At 42.0% G+C, this 18,178-nt stretch overlaps 1 protein-coding gene across 6 annotated transcripts in view; it reads left to right on the top strand.

Moving 5' to 3' along the window:
• The first annotated feature begins 17,704 nt into the window (after nucleotides 1-17,704).
• ncor2 (nuclear receptor corepressor 2) overlaps nucleotides 17,705-18,178 on the top strand; it is a 143,279-nt gene continuing 142,805 nt past the window's right edge. For 5 of the 6 annotated variants that reach the window (XM_030417952.1, XM_030417954.1, XM_030417950.1 and 2 more), the window contains exon 1: nucleotides 17,705-17,973. The gene's annotated coding sequence lies outside the window, so the exon portion shown is untranslated. The remainder of the gene's footprint in view (nucleotides 17,974-18,178) is intronic. The other variant, XM_030417955.1, reaches the window with a different exon arrangement.

The raw sequence follows: 18,178 nt of genomic DNA, 5'->3' as shown, positions 1-18,178 counted from the left end.
TTTATTTCCACCTTTCCCTTCAATAAAAAATCTGTGCAAGAAATCTGTCATTGTATTATTGATGCAGACTCCCTGTCGGGGGGGCCACAGGGGGGTCCAGACTCAGAGTTACGTGGGCACTGGCCCCTTTTTGGCCCCCCCTACAACCGCCCCTGGGTCCAGCCCAGCGGAGGCAGCCTTACATCCTGGCAGTTGGCATGACAAGAAACAACATCCATGAATACTACATTACGATGGATGGTGAGCTCCTTACCTGCAAGGCCAAGTCGTCCCTGTCAGCCTTTGATGAACTTTTCAAGACACATTATGTGTTTGGCATCTCCTATGACCAGGCCCTAAACAGCATGTACACATTTGTGCAAACCACCATCTACAATATTGATGTAGGGCTTTCTCATGAAGCTCAGAGAGTTGAGGACCTTAGGGCAAAGCTCCTTAACTGAAGTTGTGATGTATAAATGCTTTGTTTGCCAGTCTACTTTTGTCACCATCCAGCAGTTGCTTCGTCATCTCAAACTTACACATGCCTTTTTTCCCGACAAAAAGTTTCATTTGGTGTGTGACCAGAATGGATGCCGTCAGAGATTTTGCACTTTTTCAGGCTTTTCAGGAAACATCTCCATTCCAAGCATAGTCCTGAAAGTCTAGTTCAAATTGATAATAAATCTGTCACTCCTTCAGTTGTTTTATCTGATCAGCAAACAATGTCAGCTTTAATTTCAGAGCAACCAGTGAATTCTCAAAGCTGTAATGAGACTAGGCAACATACCCAAGAAATGTGTGCATCCCTTATTGCAAAACTCCAAAGCTGTGGTGTGACTACTAATGTCATAATGACTGTTGTTGAAAATATGGAGGAGCTTGTAGAGGAACTGCATTCAAATGTTAAAGATGATGTGGTGAAATTACTCCCCAATGTTGAGAACATTAGAACAAAAGTTGATGATTATTTTGAAAGCCTTGAAAATCCATTTAGCAAACTGAACACAGACAAAATGGATATATGTAATGGCGGTAATGGCGGTATGCAAATAACAATAATTTTAAAAAATGCTAACGTCAAATGTTTAACTTGGTTTGCAGGCTGCTAAGCTAGCTAGTGCAGTGTAGTTCGTCTTTTAGCTGCTACTTAGTGCTAGATAAAGTTTTCCTACATATTCAGAGGGAACTACGACATAACTTAACATTAAATTAACTCTCAATAGACAGATTTCAGCGTTTTTATCCAGCATTTGACATTGTCACTGTGACCGTCCTCCTGTTTCATTAATGACCGGACTGGACCGGACCAGCAGCAGCAGCAGATGCAGATGCTCATCTCTCATGGCTCACCTATCAGACCTGCATGGCCATTGGCCAAACGTCTGCTGACCAGAAATCAGCTCTCACAGCCTCAGTACAAGCATTACTGTGTTAGTTAAAAATGTAAAACTGGCCCTAAATCAGCTGATCAGCTGTCATCATTGATTGACAGCATTTCTCTTGTTTCTTGTGTTGATGAACTTGGCAACTACCTATCAGATCTGGGGTGGCCACAGGGGTGGCCAATGAGTTTTCAGGGGTGGTCCCGGCCACCCCAGGCCACCCCCCAGAATCGCCACTGACAGTACAACGAAGTAAATACAAACAATACAATAACATGCAAACACAAGCAAGCACAGAAATGGCACGTCATTTTCAGAACAACTTTGCAAAAAGTTACCGAAGCACAGACAACCATAAGCAGAGACAGATTTGAGAAACAGGACAATCAAAAACAGTAAAACAGTAACAAGCCTGCTGACAGCACCAAATTAAATCTGTGTCCGTCACTAGGACTAGGTATCAATCAAAAAATGTTGATACTGGTACCAATACCGATACCTTCACTTCGATACCGTTTCCTGAATGATTTGTTTTTCAGCTTTGGTATTTTCCACTTTTCCACAATGTTCTTACAGAAAAAACCCCAAATATTTTCCAGTGCAAAAGAACACAAGCAAGTGACAAATCAATATCTAATGCTCACTGCTACATACTGAGGACCTTTTCACTTAGCAGTTTTCTTCAGAAAAATCAACATGTCTGCTTTCTCAGGACACAGACAAGCCCACTCATGGCTGATGGTATCTACTGTGAGGAGAAGATAAGCATAACAGTGAATGTTAGGTGAGCTGTTTAACCAGCTGACCCAATTGATGAGCACATCTTTACAAGCTAAGCTTTACCTGTTACTGTCAATCTCTAGTTAGCTTTTGATTTAGCTAGCTACATAGCCATAAAATAAAGCTACACACTAATATCTTAAAGCCCCTGTACGGAGTTTTTAACTGGATATGCAAAAGTCTCTGGTTTCTGCTGATGTGTCTCTGTTACCTACAACAGCAAATGAGCCCATCAGCGTGAAGATACGCTATTTCTAAGTAGTCTAATTCTATACCTCTGAAAGGCATTGGTCGGGTCGGACCACTGACGAAACGATTTATGGCAGTCAGACCGGAACTGACGACATTCAGGATACGGCATAGCTGTTTTGTTGCTACGCTAGCCAGTGCTAACCGAGCTAAAACTTTTGTCATGGCTGATAATAAGACAAAGAAAAGAAAAAGAATTCGAACCGAAGACCAACGAAAGGCCAAGAGGGAATCCGATCGAGCTAGGGCTAAAACACGGATAAACATTGGCGATTCCTTCCAGAGATGGAGAGAGTTGCGGGGCTTGAAGGGAGGGTCGGATCCAGAATTCGCCCGATTCCTCCTAGACAGGTTTGTAATTTTATTTCATTTATGAAATGTAATGCGGGACGTAGTTTACAGCAATACATGAATTTATGTTACAACAAAGCTGGCTAACGTTACCACTAGATTCGCTCTAGATACTACACTCGTGAAAACGACAACAAACGTCTTAGATCACGCATCCATTTCAGCTGTGTGTATGCTTCAGCCCAGCCGACCTGCAACGATGCATCGGTAATATCCTCTGTCATTATAGATGATTCAGTTTCTTACTTAGAACAAAACATCCATCACAATCACTGTGACTTTGCTGTAACGCTAGCTCTGTAGCACCGTGGGTAATATATATAGCTGGGAAATTACAGCGCAACAGCAGCATTACTTTGTTTCACCGGCGGCATATTATATTAAGTAGAAATACAAATAGACACATTACTTCGTCCATATGCACGCTGCAGATAGCTGCTAAAAATTTTTTTTAAAAAGTTTTCAAAGCAAGTCCCGTCATCTTTCCGACGTTTCCAAAACAAATCTACACGCGCCGGCCAGACAAACGTCTTCACAAAGTGGGCGCTAGAGCTCATGGGAAATGCAGTCTTCATTCCGGCAAAACACTACCGCTTTCGTCCAGCGGGGCCCCCAAAATCAACACTAAATGAAAAGTATGTACAGGGGCTTTAAGTTAGCCCTACACACCGGAGTCCAGTGCTGGAGATTTTGAATCAGGCTGCTCGGGCTCTGTACCGTCCACAGGCGGACTTAAATGTTGAGAGGAGGATGGCTGTGGTCCGGTCTTCTTGTAGTCAAACATGGAGCAACTTTCTGCTGTTAAATTGATTTCGTGCATGGTCAGGTGCTTCATCAAATTAGTCATGTTGCCGGCCTTAGCAATGATGACTTTTTTGCATATATTGCATCGTGCACTATTGGCATCAATCTTGCTAAAATGGAGCCACACTTTTGACCTCGGTGGCATTTTTTAACGGGTTCGATGACAGACACAACTTCAGTTCACAACAACCTCATCTGTGGGCGTAACCATAAAATGTCTCTGATAGCCACGTATGTATTTTTCCAGCATGCCGCAATCACATGTAACGTTACAGCCAATCACCGGCAGCATTATTAGATCTTGATCACGTAATTAACCTCTAGGGACAGAAACTTGGCAGTGAAAGACAAGACATATTTTGATACTCTGTACTACCAAAGCATTTCGGTCGGTACCATAAAACAACCGAAGTTCGGTACCCAACCCTATCCGTCACATGGTAAGTTTTGAGCACACATGTCTATTTAATATTCTTGAGATGACTTGAATGCTTGAGAACATGTGCAAAGTGTTAACTAGCTCTTGGTGCTTCCATTGCCTGCTGACGCTGCCTCAAAAGAGCGTCATTAATTAACATTCCATTATCAGAGCTGAATGCTGGCTGGGGGAGATTAATGCTGTGAGGAGCTGCTAGTGGATTAAAGGTCACATCCTGTTTGTTAATCACGCAGCACCCCTGACCCTTGGAAGGAAACACAGTAGAATGGGCACATTATTGCCACCTGGCTGGGCACCAATCATTACCAGGACCAAAATGAAGAGTGGTCCTCAGAGGAGACACTGAGAGTGAATAGATGGGATGGAGAGGAATCAAAGGGTAGGATGTGACTTCATTCACAATGCAATACAGGCTAGAATAATGAAATTCTGTTTTGAATTCCATAAACAACAAACACAAAATAATACACTATTTAAGATAATATTAATGATAATAAAAATGATAATAATAATATAATAATAATAATAATAATAATAATAATAATAATGATAATCAAGTCAGAAAAAATAAAACTATTTGTGGTGGAAAGAACCTGCTCTGTAGTCTGGTGGTATTGCATGGAATTCTTCTGTATCACTTGTCAGATGGCGGCAGGATAAGCAGGGGTGGTGTTGTCTTTTACTATAGTGTACGTTTTTGCAAACCACAGACTTTGAAACTTGACATTTCTTCAGGTTCAATGCTCATCCCCACAAAACACTTTTTTCTCACATTTTGCTGAGATGACAATATGTTATATAGCCTGTCACACGTACAAATTTGAACATATCAGTGGTTTGATATGAACTGTCATTGCTGTTTGTAATGAGATTGATGATGGTGGTGTCGTTTCTCAAAGTCAGGGCATGCAGCAGGGGCCTGAACACACTGCCCTGAGGGGCTCCGGATTTGAGCACTATAGCAGAAGAAGGCGTGATTACCAAGCTGAACAGTCGGGTCAGTTTTTGTTTTTAGAAAAATAATGCCAGGAAATCGGTGATACATATAATCATGATCATGTAGATATTTTTTGTGCAATGAAAGTTTATACTTGAAGTCATTTTAAATGATTGCAGAGGTCACTGAGTGCAGAACTGCTCCAAGGTAACAAATGTCCTTGCTGTTGTCAAGTAGAAACAATGACATAGGCAGGAGTAAACACAGAGGATATCATTATCATTGAGTCATTCTGAAGACAACCGTGCATCTCAGACAAGGCTTTCACACACATACAGTGTATTGTTGGCTTCCTTCACAGTCTCCGTTCTGTCCCTTATGTACATGAATACACAAAGACCCTACACAAGTCTGTTTCAGACACATTCAATTGTTAGTGTGAAAAAACCTTGAGGACGTTCCAAGGTGGATGGATTAATTTCTGGGTGTTTACGAGAAAATGCTCACAGGCTGGATCAGCGCTTCTATATCATATTTCTGCAGCCCGCACACACCTCCCACTCTCCCACATCTGACAAGAATCTCTTAGATCGGATGTGACTCACTAGCTTTGGCAGCCAAGTGCTGAATTCTTCTTCTGTTACTCTCTTACTATGACCGCTTCACTCTTTCCACTGCCTTTATTTTTTTTCTCCACTCCAGCCCACAGTGCACAGGAATGTACATAATGTCAAAATAAGGTTTTGATTAAACTCACAGCTGTGGTGTTTTTTTTTCACATCAAACTGTGACACATTTGGGGAATTATATTATCTATTTATAGGCATTTTCTCAGCATTCACAAGGCATGATGAAATATGTGTCTACAAACACACCTCAATTTTTCAGGGTGCCTCCACGCACTCCAGACAAAAGGCCAGGTCAGTTGGAAAAAGGAGCACACACTGGATGCTCAGGGAGTGTTGTAGATGCTTACAGAGTGGCCCCTATTCTCAGAGAAGCCTGTATTCCTGCATCAGTGCTTTCCAGGATGCAGGTCGCTTGGTTCACTGCTGGTTTGATGGACTATTATGCCTCCTTCCTGAGCAGGTTGTGTACATTTTGACCTTGGTGTCAACAGAGCCAAAGAGATGCTGCTGAATAGGATATCATCCTCTTCTTCAAGTACGTATACAGACACCTGCTCGTTTGTGCTTTTTTAGAGGGTACATTTTGAAGGCAAAATTGTAACTCATGTCCTATAAATGATCTGTTCCCTCCACTGTTCTATTGCAATATGAAAAATATGAAACATTGTAATATACTGTATGTCCTCTGTCATTAAAGCTTTAATATGTAGGATAACCTTTGTTAAACATTTTGTTGAGTTGTGTACAGACATTTGTGCTTCCCAGAAGACTTTGGCAGTCTTCAGGGTAAATTGTTATAACTGATGGTTTCTTCGTTGTTCAGCTAGCCCCCCCATCAGGTCAAAATTTCAATGTTCCCTTTCCATTTTTTGTGACTAAATATTTGCATATCTCACCACTCTCATAGTGCTGTTTTTGATCACAACAAACAGTTGTTTTCAGAAAATAAAATTTAGAAAGCTGTACGCTTCCTGCCCAGCCTCTAAAGGCTGATATTCAAAGTAAGCAAGTAGCTAGTGATCATGGTAAAGCATTTAGCAGCACAGCTATCCCTCAGGAGCTGCTGGAGACCAAAGACAGAGCTCAAAGAGAGTAAAATTTGGTGGGAAGTATCACAACTAAAAATAGATGCTAATATTGCTTCATGTTTGCTGATGTGTAAATGGAAAATATATGTTAACAAGTTCACCATATTAATTTATAGGACAATGTTACAATATATTAGTGATAGTTTACAGGTTGTTTCCATTGTCCACAAGTGACAAAAACTCATTTATTACAGGCAAGGCAAGTTTATTAATACAGCTCCATTCAAATGCAAGGCAATTTAAAGTGTTTTACAGAGACAGAAATACAAAAAAATTAAAGCTGCAAGCAGGCCCTCGCAGGCTGCGCGTGTCGGGCTGCGGCAACGTCGGATTGCGCGCTCACCTGTTACTTGCATGTCATGATGGGGAGAAAACAAGCAGTAGACGTCATGTCAATCGGATGATGTTTGTCTGACTTCCTGTGTCCAGTGGGTGGCGCTATGGATATGACACAGGTTTGATACATAGATACATTCAGGACGACTCCCTCTACATTCCTGAGAAATTTGGTGGAAATGGGAAATTGTGTGTTATGAGGACATGATGGTTCACAGCGAATGAGAAAATGGTTTCAACCTTCACGCCCACCAGGTATGACGTAGCCAAAAGCTTTCAACAACTTTTGATCTTCAAGGCATGAGGATGATATTGAGTGAATGGGAAGACTGTGGTGTTAAATCTCTAGGAGGAGATCATTTTTGAACGAGGCATGACACTGACTTCCTGTGTCCAGTGGGTGGCTCTATGGATATGACACAGTTTTGATGCACAGATGTATTCAGGGCGAGTCCCTCTACATTCCTGAGAAATTTGGCCGAGATAGGAAATTGTATGTTGAAGTTAGAAGGACTTGATGGTTTACGGCGAGGGATTTAAATTGACTGCACCACCACGGCCAGCAGGTATGATGTAGGAGAAAGCTTTTCATAACATTTCATCTGCAAGGTCAGACGATGATACTGGCTGAGTGTGGAGTCTGTGGTGTTGAATGTGTAGGAGGAGGGCATGAAATTATGAGGTACGGCATTATTTCAAAATGGCGGCCAAATTAAAAATGGCCGACTTTATATTGATGTGCAGACGTATTCAGGACGACACCATTTACATTCATGAGAAATTTGGCAGAGAAAAGAAATTGTACGTTGAAGTTATAAAGCCTTGATGCTTTACGACGAAGGAAGAAAATGGTTTCAACCATCACGCCCACCAGGTACTCAAGAGATGAAAGCTTTGAACAACTTTTGATCTTCAAGGCATGAGGATGATACTCAGTGAATTTGAAGATTGTGGTGTTAATGCTCTAGAAAGAGATAATTTTCAAGCCGGCATGAATTTGACAAAAATGGCGTTTCACATCCAAATGGCTGACTTCCTGTTGGAGTGTTGGTATCGGTCCAAGAGGGTTTTTTGTGTGTCTGCTCATGATAAATGTGCACACCGAATTTCGTTCCTGTATGTGCATGTAGGAGGCGGGGCTTTACAATAGGGGGCGCTACAGAGCCCGCAGGTCACAACCATGCCCAATGACATTAAATTATAAAATGTTGTATTGATTTATCCAATAGCAACAGAAGTCCATTAATGCAATTATGTTACATACAGAATTCTGATTCTCTGAGGCAATGTTACCTCAATGATTACTGTTTTTTTTATATACATTTTTTTTTTTAAATGTCACAATTGATCATTCTGTATGACGTCCCTGTAACATTTGAGTGTCACCTGGGCTGTTAAAAGTGTACGTATTGTATTTTAGGTTCTTTTTATCTGATGTGGTGGAGCAAAACCACTGTAGAGGCAACAGTACAGCTTAAATAGCTCCGTCTTCCATTGTGCTGTCAGAGTTTGACAGGGTTTGGGCTGACACTCAGGAGAGCTCCGGCTGCATACCTGGAGATTCCCTCTGCTTTTTGACAGTGAGATGTAATCGGGCTGCCTGTTTGTTAAAAGCCATGCATGAGTACTGAGTAGGGAGCTAAACTCTGAATGCCCCGCTATGGCTTAATATGTTGCCTCACAACACGGAGAAAATAGACGTTTATGATGTAGCACAGTGCAGAGGCTTAGCTTTGAAGAGTTCAACTTCATTACACTGTCTATAAAGCTAAAATTGCTGTGTCTCCCCACTTCAAACACCAGCATGCCCGTAAGGGCAAATCTGTATTCTTGACAGAAGCAGTGCTCAGCTGTGTGATTAAAGTCTGACATTTGCTAAGATGACACAGGAGCATCTGGGGAAAAACTGGAGACTCAGTCAGTGATTGACAAGGATTTTATTTTGTGTTTTTCTGTGGCATCTTTGAGTGTCGAGCTCCCTCTTTTCAGTAGTGTTGCCTAAAAGCTCTTCCCACAGGGTGTTCTTACTCAACCTTGACACAGACACTACCTTGTGATTTCACTGCAAAAAACACTCTCAAGCACACACACACACAAAGAAAGAGACAGAGTGTGTAACAGACTTCAATCACGGGATCTGCTCTTGAACTCTATTCTTATGTGTGTACTGTTATCAACTCCCTCTAGACATAACCTTTGTTGACATTTCACCTCGTTTCTGGTGTAAAACACCTCTAAGGCTTTATCATTGCTATCAAATGCCTTGTTTTAATTCCACTACGAAAGAACTGGCATATTTTCAGTCTGTCCTCTGGGATCAGTTTAAATCTCGGCACAGTTTAGTACGACATGATGTGAGGCATGCGTATACCTGTCCTGTTCCAGTTCCAGAAACCTTAACACTTACCATTTGTGTGTTGACATTCCCTTTGATTATACCTCATCTGACTCAGACTGTGAGCTTATCTTTTAACCATCCACCCACAGAATTACAATAAAGCCACCATGTCCGTGTTGGAAATGACAAACGCCTACATTTCGGTGGCATGTTAGATGCATATGCGTGTGATCAAGAGTTGCTTGCATTGTGCTGACTCTGTTCTCTGCTGTATGTTCAGCTACCCCCTGCACAGCTTCGCCCAAAGCAACCCATCCCCCACCTGAGACATTTTTGCTCTCGATGTGTGACTACATTACAGCAGCTTCCTCTCCCCCACTGAGTGAGCCTTCTGAGTCGGTCCCAGGGGTGTGGAAAGTAGGCCTTTTTCCCTGTCCATGGGATGTTATTGATGAGGTGAGGTAATGGATCTCCCCGCTGTGCTCACAGGGACACTCAGGATAAATCAGACAGTGGGTAAGACCCAACCAGCCATTCCACCTCGCTCCAGACTCAACTGCCATTTCATTAGCTTTATTTATGGGGGTTCTGCGCTCTTCTGAACCCCTCCCCTTTTCATCCTCCCACAGAAAATACCGCTATTCTTCTTCCTCTTTTATATAGTGCTATGGCAACCCATATACACACCTTCTTTACTCTCTTTTTCCAGAAAAACATAGTATCCCTCCCACACATCCACTCCCTGCATGAGTCTAGCTGATGTTGGAGGGAAGATGTAAGCAGCCTGTGAACCTACAGTCTATCATGCGATGGACAAAGAGCTGGATAGATAGTGTCATTGCCCCGAAATTGTCAGGCCGGGGTAAAAGGGGAAAACTAAAAAAGCTTTGGGGATAGTAGTTGGACCTAAATGCAGTTACACATGGGAGGCAAGGATATGGGGAACAAAAGGCGAGCTTTTATTTAACAAAAGCTGAATACAAAAAACCGAGAGCCAGGAACAAAAGGACAAAAATGGACAAAAAGTAGCATTAGCAAAGTAGCAACGCAAAACAGCCAGACAAAGTAGCAACAAAAAGGGCAAGACAAAGTACAACTGAAAAAGGCAAAGTACAAATCAAAACCAATGCAAAAAGCAAAACTCAAGGTCCAAAAACACATACCATGGGGAGATTGGAGACAGGCAGGAACATGAACATGAGCAGACGTGGACGTGGACAGAGGCATGAACAGATGCTGGCAGCGACAGAGACAGGCAGAATACAATGACCGGACAGGGAGTGAAGGGAACACAGAGACTAAATTCACAGACACTGATGAACAGACGAGGAACAGGTGAGGTGGACCAACAGGTGAGATAACGAGGGGAAGGCATGGATGAGAACACAGACAGAGGGAGACAGAGGGAAGAACATAGGAGACACTTAGAGGACACATGAGGGCATGGAAAATCAAAACATAAGACACAACAAGACATGATACAAAGACATGGAAATCAAATACAAGAAACCACAAGACAAAAGCAGACACAAGAACACAACACAAAGAACATGAATCCAGAGTCATGACAGAAATGGGGAAGGACTCCACACTGGTTGGCCTTTTAACATTCGACATAGCAGTTCAAGTCCATCCAGCTTTGTTTTTTTTTGTTTTTTTCGTTTTGGGTTTTTGCAGTTGAGGAGAATGCTACGACGCTGTTTTGCTGAGATGCTCCAAAAATGTTTTGTGGACTACAGAACTTCCGCTGACTTTCCATCACCATGGGGGTGAGGAGATAATGACTGAATTTTCCCCTTTTTGTCCCTTACAATACAAAAATTAGGTAATTGCACTTTAGCACAAAACTGTACTACTTCTACTCACTAGAGTAGAGGGAACTAGAAAGGTATTCCTCCACCAAGGCCCAAAGTCACCTTTAATTCAGTCAACCCTAATTTAGTAAAAAATAAAATGTGTTTAAAACAACTAGATCTAGATTTTTATTTGGATCTGCATAAAAAAAAAACTTATAGATACCACCCAGATACATCAGATTTTTTTCATCAAGATCCATGCATTGTACTCTGAGAGATAAGGAAAAATGCCCTTTTTAACAATTAACAGCTAAAGAAAGTAAGAAATATTCCTGAATCCGCATTCGCACCAAAAGTTAGGTCTATTCTGGGCCCTCCATCCAAATTTTGTGGAAATCCTTAGTTTATGTGTAATCCTGTTGATGAACTGACTGAAAAAACACTCAAAAACACAACACAACATAACATTCAGGGAATTTAGCAGGCACTTTTGTCCAAAGCGACTTACAGTAATTCATACATACATTCATACATTGATGGCGGTGGCTGCCATGCAAGGTGCTGACCAGCACATCAGGAGCAGTTTGGGGTTCAGTATCTTGCCCAAAGACACTTCGACATGCAGACCATCGAACCAGCAACCTTCTGATAACAAGACATTGGCTCTACCCCTGAGCCCCAGCTGCCCGATAACACAACACAAAACAGCACAACATAACATAACATAACATAACATAACATAACATAACATGACATAACACAAATGGAAATATTAACTGCCTTTCCTTTAAATTCTCTAAATAGTACAAATGTATTTTAAATATTTTGAAGGTTTGTATGATTGGTTGACCAAACTAAGCATGTAAAGATGTCACTTTGGGCATTTCTCTATATTTTCAGAATTTTTACAAACCAAACAATTAATCAATTAATGGAGAAAATAATCAGCAAATTTATCAAATTGAAAATAATCAGTCTTTGCTGTCTTACACAAAAATAGTTCAAATGAGCTCCGCCAAAACAGTAAAATCCTGTTTTTGCATTAATGCATGAGTCATAATGATGTAACGATAAAATAGTACAACAGACATTACAGTGCATTAGAGAATACTTTTACATGTAATACTTTTACATGATTGTAGTAACATACTTTTACTGGAGTGAGTTTAAAAGCATGGCTTTTATCAATAACTGAATATTTTTACTGTGTTATCAGTACTTTCACTTGAGTGAAGATCTGAAGACTTTTCCCCAGCACTGCATGTCTTTGTATCACATCTATTTAAAGTAGTGGAACCTTGATCAGACATGAAAGGCAGTGAATCATTCTCTCCTTGCATGCTTTTTCCATTAGAAAAAGACAGGAATTAGGGTTTTTGTTCATTTTGTGGTGAACATTGATGTCATGACAGTCGTGCTTGAACATGTCCATACATGGTCCACTCTAGTTAACTCTGCATGAATCCATGCAACCTAACAGATGGTTGACTGAGCTAAGATCTAGCAATGCTGTGCCGCTGCCAGTTTCATTACAGGGGTTCACTTGGATGAGGGACAAGTGTGAATACGTCTCTCACGCCCACTGCAACCAGAAGCACCAAAGAACTTACAGCACAATTTGCTTCATGCTGCAGTGTGTCACATGTTAATTGATTATTTTGGTGCTAATTAATGCTAATTAAACTGTTAAAATATTATGAGTTATTATGAGTCTCTTGCTCCTGTTGTGTGATTGTTTAATAGAAAAACCAATATCAGTGATAGAAAAACTGTTAAAAGGATACAGAACATAATCCAACTTTGGGTGAGGTTGGAAAAACTCATTATGTCTCAACAATAAAATGTGGTCAACACATGATCTTGATAAAGGGAAGGAAAGGAAAAAATGAGAGAAAAGCGTGTGCTGGCGGTCAGCCAGGTGTGGACAGACTCAGGAAGTTAGGCTGGAATTCTAACAATGTAGGCAGTCGTTTGACTCTTTACTGAGATGTAGCCATTTTTCCTCTCAGAGCTGTCTCTGCAGGAAAAGGCAGTTAGGTGGAAGCCTCGTGGCTGTGAATCAATTTCAGCCCTTACTTTGCATTGTAAACCCAGGCCGATGTGTGAATGAAAGGAAAATAGTGTCACGATAGGGCCGATAAAAAACAGGCCCTCGTTCTGTCTCTGATATCCACAGAGAAAAATCATTTCCCCAGGTTCGTTTGTGACAATAATAAATGCCAGCAATGGCAGAATGAATTATGTCTCAGCTAAAAATGTTCATAACGAAAGGAAGAGCCTGGCATATAATTATACCAGTGTTATAAATAGCAACACTGGCCACACAGTATCTATCAACTTCATCTCACACACGTGATTTAAATCATGTGTGATTCTATGTGTCTGTTTTAATTGTGCTTGAATCCATTTTGTTTAAACTCAACATGCCTAAAATATTTCCCTGACAGGCAATAGAAAACTAAGAATGGAAGTGGGTAATAATATGTTCCTAATCAGCCATAGTTTTGAAAGACGGCACCAGCAAAAGGGGTATTTGAATTTGTAATCAAAGCTGATCAGGCACAAATGGAGCTCCATTAATCTGCCAGACTCCAAATGGCAGTGCTGTTTTGATGAGGATTTTCCCTCCAGCCTTCTCTGTTCCGAAGGATTTTCTGTTGTTCATCTTTTATTTCAGAGCCGTAATGACTCTCTGCAGTGCATCTGTCAACTGACAGCCTTTGAAATCTCCAAGGTTTTCTTAGCTGATGCAGTTGCTCGCTTTCATGTGGGATCTATTGACAGAATGCTCTCAAGTCATTTTTAATCATTCTTAAAAGAGATGCTTCAGGTGTTTCCCTCCTGCAAATTTGTTTTTGCAATCAGGAAATCTTCAGATATGGCGTATTTACTGTTTGTGAGGATCTCAAGAAAGTTCATCTCGCCATTTGGTCCTTTTGTATAGAGCACCATTTTACTCTACAGGGGATCTGGCTGCAGATGAAACACAGCTGTTGACATCAAAACTGGCAAGTGAGAAACATTTGTGCTTTATCAGTGAGCTGACAAATTGGGCATTGCAGAGATAGGGGATAGATTATTCCCACATGTGCCTGAGCCCACAAAGCACATCTGAAATAAACAGTTCTCTTTCCTGCTCTGTGACGGCTGGATGAAGAGATGGTGGCTATACTGATGGTTAGATGGGGTCTCCCAATCCACAGAGCAGAAAGAAAAACACTGAGAGGAAAAACAATCCCATCTGACATCACAGGGAAGGCTTCTGCTGAAATTTAGGTCAAGATATAGCCTGCCTGGAGTGTACCAATTTTATAGCAAAGTAAGGTTGCCAACGCATTGTCCAAGAGGAATGGCATCACACATTTATACAACATAAAATGAAGTGAACGTGTCAGAACCAGCATTACATGGCAGCAGGTCTCTTTCTTTAATGATCCCCACTGAGTGACTTAAATGCTTTTAAACAAAATCCTCTCTGTTGGTGAAAGAGTCGCAGTATGGGTGGTGGCTTGAGGAGCAGACACAGAGGTTTCAGACCATTTAGGGCACCGGCCTCAGCAGAGTCATCAACTCTGTTCACAGCAGTGTTTGTTGTGATCTTCCAAATACTATTCTTCAATGTTAAGTCACTGTATTCACAGCTTGTGCTTCTCCACGGGCATCAAGCAGCACAGATGTAGACAACCTGGAGTGTCAACGCTTGAACTGACCCCATTTGGAACCTCTGAGTCCAGACTGGAGCAGGATGGGAGGGAGGGAAAGAGGATACAGAGGGTTTTGTCCTAAAAGCTGTAGTTTGAGAGGGACAACACAAGTTGTTAATAATGTGACGATGTGTGCCAACAATATGTTTAAGAAGTTGTTCAAGTTGGGATCAAATCTAAACACAAGATAAATAGAAGAGGTGAACCAGCTTCAAGGTATAGTGTGGTATGAGACCTGCTGGTTACCATATGGTGTACATTTGTTTAAATACAACATTTAATTACACTATGAGTGTTATTAATATATATATATATGTATATATCAGGGTAATTCTCACTGCTACTACTACTACGATGACGACTACTATTATTAATATTACTATTACTCCTACTACTACCAATACTTTTCCTACCCCTACTACTCCTACTACTACTAGGCCTACTATCACTACTATTAATCCTTATGATAAGTATAACAATAATTAACTACTATGGTATACCAAAATTGTGTGAAACCGTTATTGAGTTAATAATTGTACCCTGAAAATGACATATCGGCATCATTGGGACCGCAGATTTGCCTTGCCATACGGTTCAGTTTGGCCTGCTCGATGTTTCTTCTGATAATTATGCTGATGTTTTTTCTTTTTCGTGGGCTGTGCATTGGAAGTCAAGCAACAACAATCAAGGACTTGGGATCCTAGTACCATTTTCCATCTTTACAAAACAATACAGTAACCAACATTAAGTTTCAGGTTTGCTCCTTCAAGAGTAAAAGTTTGGGCACCCCTGATATTGCCTGTAATGTAAGCTATGTACGTTGTGCTGTGCCACATACAGACCCTAAAGGTTTGTGAAGAAATGCTGGTAGCATGTCGCGGTACCTACAGTCCAATCGGGTTGCACAGGTAGTCCAGCTCCTTCATATGTGCGGTCGCAAGAAGATTTGCTTTGTCTCCCAGCACAGTCTTAAGAGCATGGAGGAGATACCGGGAGACAGGCCATTATATGAGGAGAGCTGGACATGGCTGTAGAAAGGCATCAACCCACCAGCAGGATCGGTATCTGCTCCTTTGTATGAGGAGGAACCTGAGGAGCACTGCCAGAGCACCTACAAAGTGACCTCCTGCAGGCTACTGGTGGGCATGTTTCTGACTAAACTGTCAGAAACACACTCCATGAGGGTGGTATGACGGCCTGACATCCTCTAGTGCAGTGGTTCCCAACCTTTTTTCCTTGAAGCCCCCCTTGCCTGTGTGGAAGACAAGCCAGGCCCCCCAACCCCAACCCGCATACACTGAAAGAATAAAGTGATTAATTACAAACTTTTATTTGCAAAAAACCGGACCCCAGGTTGGGAACCACTGCTCTAGTGAAACCTGTGCTCACAGCCGAGCACCGTGCAGCTTGATTGGGATTTGCGAGAAAACACCAGAATTGGCAGGTCTGCCATTGGCGCCCCACTCTCTTCACAGATGAGAGCAGGTTCACACTGAGCACATGTGACAGGCGTGAAAGAGTCTGGAGACGCCGTGGTGAACATTATGATGCCTTTAACATCATCTACCGTGATCGGTTTGGCGATGGGTCACTGATGGTCCGGGCAGGCATATCCTCGGAGGGTCGCACAGACTTCCATGTCATAGCCAACGGTACCCTGACTGCTGTTAGGTACAGGGATGAAATCCTGAGGCAACTGTCAGACCTTATGCTGGTGCAGTGGGCCCTGGGTTCCTCCTGGTGCAGGACAATGTCTGGCCCTATGTGGCCTGAGTGTGTAGGCAGTATTCTGGATGAGAGAAAGCATTGACACCATTGACTGGCCCTCTTATACCCCTGAGCTATGGGACATTAAATGTAGATGCATCCCACAACGGCAAGTGTATGGCCACAGACTGTCCAGGAGCTCAGTGATGTCCTGATCCAGGTCTTGGAGGAGAGTCCCCAGGCAGTGGCGGTTCTAGACCAGTTTTAATAGGGGGGCCAGGTTGGGGCTGGCTTTTTTGTTAGGGGGCACATACAACCCAGAAAAAAGGATAAATCCCTCATTCAGACAAAGCAGTGTTTACAATTTCAGCAATTTTGATTGGGTAGTAAACTGCTGAGACACTTTATTTCTGCCTTTCCCTTCAGAACAAAATCATTGCAAGAAATCTGTCATTGTATTATTAATGCAGACTCACTGTCAGGGGGGCCACAGGGGGGTCCAGACTCAGAGTTACGGGGGCACTGGCCCCTGTTGGACCCCCCCCTAGAACCGCCCCTGTCCCCAGGACACCATCAGGAGCATGCCTGGACGTTGTCAGGAGTGCATACAGGCACTCAGGGGGCCAGACACACTACTGAGTCACATCATGAGATGCTTGATAAAATTCACACAAGTTGGATCAGCCTGTGATTTCTCTTTTTTACTTTGATTTTCAGTGTGATTTTAAGACAGCTCTCAATGGGTTATTGATTTTGGTTCCCATTTTTGTTCTCAATAAATTATACAATGTATATCAGTAAAGATTTTCAACCTGAATAATTAGTTCAACAAGATCTGATGTCTGATTAGTGTTCCCTTAATTTTGAGCAGTGTAAAATTATATGTAGAGAAATACATATGTACAAGTTGTATGCAGAAATTCATATCAGATATCTTAAATAATGTGATAATAGAAAATAGTGCAGAGGCTAGGAAAAAGACACTATGGAAAATACCAGCTACATGCATTTCATATTCATTTTTTGTTTTGTTGCTTTATGATGATGACTGACTGTAACACAACATCTCTGTATTCGTCCCAATATTTATTGTCCTTTCTATTTGTTGTGGGCATGGGAAAAGTGCAGCCCTTGAGTAAAGAGGTGGGGCGAGAGAGCATGCGGACCTATAGAGAGAGAGAGGCGGTTCAGCCCGCTATGGTCCCAGCAGCGGCGGCTTAGGGAGTAGTGCTAGACCACTGTGTTGTGTCGGAACAAGCGCGACATAGCTGAAAACCGCTAGCGGAACAAATGAAAACGAAAACCACTGTTTCGTTTGGATTAATTCAGGGGCGAGACACTCAGTCGGAGCGAGAAGCTCTTTAAGCAAATTTTGACCGATTGACGAGGATTGGGACATAAGCTACTGGACGATAACACCGCCGAATGGTTTCTGTTGCCCCGCCGCTAAGGTTAGTTAGCTTCCATTGCTGGCTGTCCGTTGGTGTAGGGGGTCTGTCTGTAGCTGGTCGACGGGGTCCGGCTATTCTTTGGGGAAGAAACAGACATAGCCGTGTTGACCTTTTCGAGGCAATACGTTACGTTTAAGCTACACGGTTCGTCGACCGTTTAGGAAATTAAATGTTATAGAGCAGTTCAACCAGCTGGTTGCTCACA

Source organism: Sparus aurata, chromosome 5, assembly GCF_900880675.1.
Source record: "Sparus aurata chromosome 5, fSpaAur1.1, whole genome shotgun sequence".
NCBI lineage: Eukaryota > Metazoa > Chordata > Actinopteri > Spariformes > Sparidae > Sparus > Sparus aurata.
This window is presented reverse-complemented; position numbering and strand designations above follow the sequence as displayed.